At 44.3% G+C, this 8,079-nt stretch overlaps 1 pseudogene; it reads right to left on the bottom strand.

The window, feature by feature from the left end:
- Nucleotides 1-457: 457 nt before the first annotated feature.
- On the bottom strand, nt 458-575 carry LOC124623274 (annotated as a pseudogene).
- Nucleotides 576-8,079: the final 7,504 nt, after the last annotated feature.

The raw sequence follows: 8,079 nt of genomic DNA, 5'->3' as shown, positions 1-8,079 counted from the left end.
CGGACAGTGACTGCAGCTACATCTCAACCAGTTTTCGAGCATTTCGAAGGAACTGCATATAACGTACAATTTGAGTCGGATATTTAGCTCAGAGGAGCACAAAAAAGATGAACTACTTCAGTGAGACATTGAACACAGAAAATGGACAGTAGCTGACTGATGACAAAAAAAAAAAAAAAAGACGTGTAGTGTACTCCGGTGATTCGCGATTTCGCATCTTTTCAAATAACGCAAGGCGTCGAGTGCAACGGCGGTCCAATGAGACGCTTGTCACAGTTTGTGGACGAAGTTGTGTGATGTGGAGGGTGGGGGGGGGGGGCGATGATGCGGATAGGAGGGGCGTGTGGTCAGCACCCCGCTCTCCCGGTCGTTATGATGGTTTTGTTTGACGGAGCCTCTACTATTCGGTCTAGTAGCTCCTCAGTTGGCATCACGAGGCTGAGTGCAACCCGAAACATGGCAACAGCGCATGGCGGCTCGGATGGTCACCCATCCAAGTGCCGACCACGCCCGACAGCGCTTAACTTCGGTGATCTGACGGAAACCGGTTTATCCACTGCGGCAAGGCCGTTGCCAAAAGTGAACCAGGATGGTTGTTCTAACATTTTCGGTGTCCACGTCTGCCATTTCTTTCACTTGTTTATGATGAATATGTTATAGATACTGCCGTCTTTCAAGATGATTTGCTCAAATGGCTCTGAGCACTATGCGACTTAACTTCTGAGGTCATCAGTCGCCTAGAACTTAGAACTAATTAAACCTAACTAACCTAAGGACATCACACACATCCATGCCCGAGGCAGGATTCGAACCTGCGACCGTAGCGGTCGCTCGGCTCCAGACTGTAGCGCCTAGAACCGCACGGCCACTCCGGCCGGCTTTCAAGATGACATCAGCTTTGTTCACAGGGGTGCACACATACGTTCCTGGTCTCACGAGTACTCGGATCGCCTGTTGTGCCACGGCAGGGCAGCTGAATCATCTGATCTTAATGCAAGAGAAAATCTCCGAGACTGTTTGAGACATCAGGTGAAACATAGTAATCAACAGCCGCGCAATTTGGTACGCACAACTGGATACGGCATACCTGAAAAAAATTTGTGGGTTCTCATCCTTGACTAATTGAGGCCATTATCAATGGTAGAGGCAGTGTTGCACGGGATGAGCGTGCTGTATCCTTGTGTGACTAATTTCTTGCCGCTTGTGAACGTTACTCAGAAAATGTGAGGATTTGAACTAATCGACGGAAAGAAGAAGCTTTATACTTTGCTAAGACGTCAAATTAGGCCTTGCCAATACATTAAACCACACAGCAACTGCCCTGGATACGGTAAGTTGCATTTACAGAGAAATAATTTCTAAGCTGAACATGAGGACGAAAATCTTATGCAATAATAGGTCCAACACTCGTAGCCGTAATGCGGAAAAGGAGCGATTTAGCTAACGTCTGAAAGGTATGATCATTTGCTTTCGGGCCAAGAACTTATGCATTTCCGAAACAGCTAAGTTTGTAAACTGTTCGTGTGCCGCCATGGTTAAAGTATAACGTGCATGGCAAAACGGCGCTATCCAAAAGCGGCGCCGAGGGAACTATGTTGCACTACTGAGCACAGATTACAGGGGGGAACGACGGCTGCGCAGATGTGTAGGGAGAATGGATGTCGAAGAGCGGCTGACCGGCCGGACGAACCAAGGGGCTACCGACAGTGTCTACTTAACGACCGTTCAGCGAAAGTTGCTGCTTATAGGCCTCCGCAGCTGGCGCCTGTTTCAATGCACCCATGATCACTGCTGCTTACAGGTGACGAAGGCTGGAATCTTCACCCCAATACGGCAACTGGTCGTCCACTGAGTTGCCTTTCCAGATGAATAACGTTTTATTTTGTCCGCCCCCTTCAGCTGAGCGGCCAGCGCGGCGGAATGCCACGCTGAGGGGCCCGGGTTCGATTCCCGACTGAGGCAGGAGATTTTCTCCACTCTGGGACTGGGTGTTGTGTTGTGCTCATCATCATTTCATCCTCATCTCTGACGCGCAAGTCGAATGCGATACGTAATTGCCCTCGGCGGCCGAACTTCCCCGAATGGGGGACTCCCGGCCCACAATACCGTACATCTACATCTACAAGGATACTCTGCAAATCACATTTAACTGCTTGGCAGAGGGTTCATCGAACCACCTTCACAATTCTCTATTATTCCAATCTCGTATAGCGCGCGGAAAGAAAGAACACCTGTATCTTTCTGTACGAGCTCTGATTTCCCTTATTTTATCTTGGTGATCGTTCCTCCCTATGTATGTCGGTGTCAACAAAATATTTTCACATTCGGAGGACGAAAATCGCCTTTCTTTTAATGTTGTCCAGCCTAAATCCTGTATCATTTCTGTGACACTCTCTCCCATATTTCGTGATAATACAAAACGTGCTGCCTTTCTTTGAACTTTTTCGATGTACTCCGTCAGTCCTATCTGGTAAGGACCCCACACCGCGCAGCAGTATTCAAAAAGAGGACGGACAAGCGTAGTGTAGGCAGTCTCCTTAGTAGGTCTGTTACATTTTCTAAGTGTCCTGCCAATAATGCACGGTCTTTGGTTAGTCTTCCCCCCAACATTTTCAGTGTGTTCCTTCCAATTTAAGTTGTTCGTTATTGTAATACCTAAGTGTTTAGCTGAATTTACGGCTTTTAGATTAGACTGATTTATCGTGTAACCAAAGTTTAACGAGTTCCTTTCAGCACTCATGTGGATGACCTCCCACTTTTCGTTATTTAGGGTCAACTGCCACTTTTCGCACCATTCAGATATCTTTCCTAAATCGTTTTACAGTTTGTTTTGGTCTTCTGATGACTTTATTAGTCGATAAACGACAGCGTCATCTGCAAACAACCAAAGACGGCTGCTCAAATTGTCTCCAGAGCCGTTTATATAGATAAGGAACAGCAAAGGGCCTATAACACCACCTTGGGGTACTCCAGAAATCAATTCTGTTTTACTCGATGACTTTCCGTCAGTTACTACGAACTGTGACCTGTCTGACAGGCAATCACAAATCCAGTCACATAACTGAGACGATATTCCATAAGCACGCAATTTCACTACGAGCCGCTTGTGTGGTACAGTGTCAAAAGCCATCCGGAAATCTAGAAATACGGAATCGATCTGGAATCCCTTATCAATAGCACTCAGCACTTCATGTGAATAAAGAAATATTTGTGTTTCACAGGAACGATGTTTTCTAAACCCATGTTGACTGTGTGTCAATAGACGGTTTTCTTCGAGGTAATTCATAATGTTCGAACACAATATATGTTCTAAACTCCTCCTGCATATTGACGTTAACGATATGGTTGTATATGATAGTTAAGTATGGAGCTAATGCATCAGCATACTCCGAAAGGAACCTAATTGGTATACAGTCTGGACCAGAAGACTTGCTTTTATTAAGTTATTTAAGTTGCTTCATTACTCCGAGGATATTTACTTCTACGTTACTCATTCTGGCAACTGTTCTCGATTCGAATTCTCGAATATTTACTTCGTCTTCTTTGTGAAGGCATTTCGGGAGGCTGTGTTTAGTAACTCTGCTTTGGCAGCACTGTCTTCGATAGTATCTCCATTGCTATCGTGCAGAGAAGGCATTGATTGTTTCTTGCCGTTAACATTTCTACGTTTTATACACCAAGCGGAGAGATGGCCGTAGGCCTGTACTGCGTGAAACGTTTGAAAGCGAATACCCTGCAACAATTGTCGGTAGGTCCAGGCTGGAGGAGAAAGCATTATGGTCTGGAAATGTTTTAGTGGCATTCACTGGGTGATCTCGTCATTCTAAAAGGCACAGTGGATCAACCTTGGGGACCATGTCCACCCTTACATGCAGTTTGTTGTTGATTGGAACAATGGTATCTACCAGCAGGACAATGCAACGTGTCACACAGCTCGCAATGTACGTGCGCGGTTGGAAGAGCACCAGGATAAGTTTACCGTACTCCTATGACCACCAAACTCCCAGGATTGAAACCCAGTCATGAATTTTTGGCACCACATCCATCAAGTTGTTCACACCATGGATCCTCAACCGAGAAATTGGTGTCTATATGGCTCCACATCCCTGTCCGTATCTTCCAGAACTTCACTGACGCCCTCCAGCACGTCTCGCAGTGGTCTACGCTACAAAATGTAGCAATTCAGGCTTTTGGCAGTTAGTCACATTAATGTGACTGGACAGTTTATAACAAAGCGCCTAAGGCCAAACAAATGCAGGAAAAATATTTAAATATCAACTGGAACGATCTCCACCTGTAAGCCACCACAGTGAATTGTAGGCATCTCGGTCCCGGTAGACATTCTACATCTACATCTACATCCATACTCCGCAAGCCACCTGACGGTGTGTGGCGGAGGGTACCTTGAGTACCTCTATCGGTTCTCCCTTCCATTCCAGTCTCGTATTGTTCGTGGAAAGAAGGATTGTCGGTATGCCTCTGTGTGGGCTCTAATCTCTCTGATTTTATCCTCATGGTCTCTTCGCGAGATATACGTAGGAGGGAGCAATATACTGCTTGACTCCTCGGTGAAGGTATGTTCTCGAAACTTCAAAAAAGCCCGTACCGAGCTACTGAGCGTCTCACCTGCAGAGTCTTCCACTGGAGTTTATCTATCATCTCCGTAACACTTTCGCGATTACTAAATGATCCTGTAACGAAACGCGCTGCTCTCCGTTGGATCTTCTCTATCTCTTCCATCAACCCTATCTGGTACGGATCCCACACTAGTGAGCAGTATTCAAGCAGTGAGCGAACAAGTGTACTGTAACCTACTTCCTTTGTTTTCGGATTGCATTTCCTTAGGATTCTTCCAACGAATCTCAGTCTGGCATCTGCTTTACCGACGATCAACTTTATATGATCATTCCATTTTAAATCACTCCTAATGAGTACTCCCAGATAATTTATAGAATTAACTGCTTCCAGTTGCTGACCTGCTATATTGTAGCTAAATTATAAGGGATATTTCTTTGTATGTATTCGCAGCACATTATACTTGTCTACATTGAGATTCAATTGCCATTCCCTGCACCATGCGTTAATGACTGCAGATCCTCGTGCATTTCAGTACAATTTTCCATTGTTAGAACCTCTCGATATACCACAGCATCATCCGCAAAAAGCCTCAGTGAACTTCCGATGTTATCCGCAAAGTCATTTATGTATATTGTGAATAGCAACGGTCCTACGACACTCGCCTGCGGCACACCTGAAATCACTCTTACTTCGGAAGACTCCTCTCCATTGAGAATGACATGCTGCGTTCTGTTATCTAGGAACTCTTCAATCCAATCACACAATTGGTCTGATAGTCCATATGCTCTTACATTGAAACATCGCAGCAAAGGAAAAATTGAACAAGGTAACTTTGTCACCGTATATGCAACATATCGTAACTCCTAAGCTGATATAAAAGCATCGACATCTAGGCAAGGGATTATGTAGCATTCCTGTCTTCCACAAGTGCGTGCCGGTAGTGATTCATGGAGGGATGACGAATGTGTATGGGGCAGCATGTCTGTCGAAAGCCACCGTTGTGGAATGGTGTGCCAAGGGGTACTGTTGTCCGGCCCATATCGCAAATGTCGCTACGGAGAAGCTACGTGAACTCAAATGGCAGACACTCGAGCACACACCCAACAATATTGATCTATCCCTATGGGATTATCACGCCTATGGTCCCTTATAAAAGTCTTTAAAGTGTCGACGATTCCTGTCCGACGAGAATGTGGAGCAGGCAGTTTCGGACTTTACACAGCAGGAGACGGTCTTGTACCGAACGAGTGTCTTTAGCCTGGTGCGTGAATGGAATGATTGCCTCAGTGCTCACGGCAATTTCCTCTGATTGGCATACCGATTCTGGAGTGTACGGTCTTCGAACGGAAACGTTTTGGTCGCCCCTTATATTACGGTTTTTACATTTTCAGTTTACCACATGATGTACTAATCAACACTTACAAATTGTTTATTGTGGAGTCGTTCGAAGAGTGAGGTAGCAAAGCTAGGTTGGTAGTTCGCAGCGCAGCCACAAGAAAAGACAGTCGTTGCAAGCCGCATCGACAAATGAGTAACACCGGCGTAGCCACGCCCACAGTCTTCTCGCTATGCCGCTGCATCGGCACTTCTTCTTATGGACGAGCACACGACCACTCGGCGAGTTCGCGGTTATCGATTAAGACGACAGCATCGTCTTCTAGCAGGCCAACTGTCTGGTTGCTGTATTAGGCTGAACTCAACATGGAAGTTATTGTTAAATAAACTCTGAGTGAGAAAGTTGCACTTTGTCTGTATCAAGTGATAAAAGTAAGAGACAGCTGTGAATACTCATGACAATCCTGTAAACGTGGAGTGTTACAAAGTAAAGTAATTCTCATTATTTATGTTATAATTAAGTAAATTATTATTTCCAGTTTTATAAATGATAGAGCACAGCAGTCAGTCGTTCTTTTTTGCAGGTTTTATTTCGCAATTCCAGATCTCGGCTAGTGCCTAACCGTTATCAGTGCTAAAATATACAAGAAGTACATGGTCAGGCGATACAACAAAAAGTTAAAATTCGTAGCATAACCTATATGGCTTATACGTCAGATTACATACCATTATTTCATAGTCTCAATGCATGTCAGTTCCCTGTTGTTCGGGCGTCAGTCATAGTTCTTTGAATACTACTACACAATGAAGATAGGCTGTATGGCGTCCTCTATATGAACTACGTAATATATAACACTCAAAGGAAAGCATTTATGGTCTCTAGTCAAATAACTTCAAACTTGCACAAGTAAAATAATTTAAATTGCTGTCTGACTTATTTCCAAATTTGTCAGCAAACATAGAAATACAAAAAAAAAAAAAAAAAAAAATCCAGATTCGCTCCTTGTGAGTCTGTTGTTTTCTTATTCTTCAAAACACACGTAAAGCGTCAGATTGGCACATCCTTTTTTAAAAACATGTATTTACAAGACACAGGGAGGCACATGCTACATGCTGGAACTATTAGAATTGATTTAAATGTTTTGATCTTTTGTGCTAGGCGCTACAGTCTGGAACCGCGCGACCGCTACAGTCGCAGTTTCGAATCCTGCCTCGGGCATGGATGTGTGTGATGTCCTTAGGTTAGTTAGGTTTAAGTAGTTCTAAGTTCTATGGGACTGATGACCTCAGAAGTTAAGTCCCATAGTGCTCAGAGCCATTTTTTGTGCTATTTTTCTCTTTATTTAAACATCATGACGGGTATGTGGTTATTTAAATGACAGATGTTGCTAACGCCAGGAAGTTATATTCTGGCCACAGAAAGGAAGGCAGATTGTAAAGGGAGGTTCGAGACCTACAAAAAGTTCAATCATCAGAAAATTAAATAGAATTAACTAGCGTTAGCTTCATCCAACAGCAAAGAGGATATCACACGTTACAATTATTTTTATTTTTATGTAGCATGCCGGACATTACATTTCATGATCATCCTCACCCTCTACCACTTACAGACCCGATAGTGTCGTGCAGTGCATCATATACACTGAAGAGCCAAAGAAACTGGTACACCTGCCTAATATCGAGTAGAGCCCCCGCGAGCACGCAGAAATGCAGCAACGCTGTATTCTGCCTGTTTACATATCTCTGTATTTGAATACGCATGCCTACACCAGTTTCTTTGGCGCTTCAGTGTAGAACGTTAGTGTTGCCTACGGGGTCATACAAACTCTATAAATGCCGTGCGCCCATGCAGCTGTAGGACATTCGAGAAATTCAGTAGATTTGAGCTCACGGGTGAGGTGAGCACGAAAAGTTCAGGTAGACTATAAGAGAAAGAAGAGCAGGCAAGAGGCGGTTAGGTAGTGACGCACTGTGCATCCACAGAGAATTATATTGCCGAATAAAAGCGAGGCAGTTCTTCCGAGTGTGGTCTAATATTTTTCTGTGAAAATAAGATAGAAAGTCTGGCAGCAGGTGTCATCTCAACTGAAAGGAATGTATCGCTGCGGACAGAAACTTAATAAAGCTGAGTGATACAGTCCACAAAAATTTGGCCCAAAATTAACG

This window comes from Schistocerca americana, chromosome 7, assembly GCF_021461395.2.
Source record: "Schistocerca americana isolate TAMUIC-IGC-003095 chromosome 7, iqSchAmer2.1, whole genome shotgun sequence".
In the NCBI taxonomy this organism is placed as follows: domain Eukaryota; kingdom Metazoa; phylum Arthropoda; class Insecta; order Orthoptera; family Acrididae; genus Schistocerca; species Schistocerca americana.
This window is presented reverse-complemented; position numbering and strand designations above follow the sequence as displayed.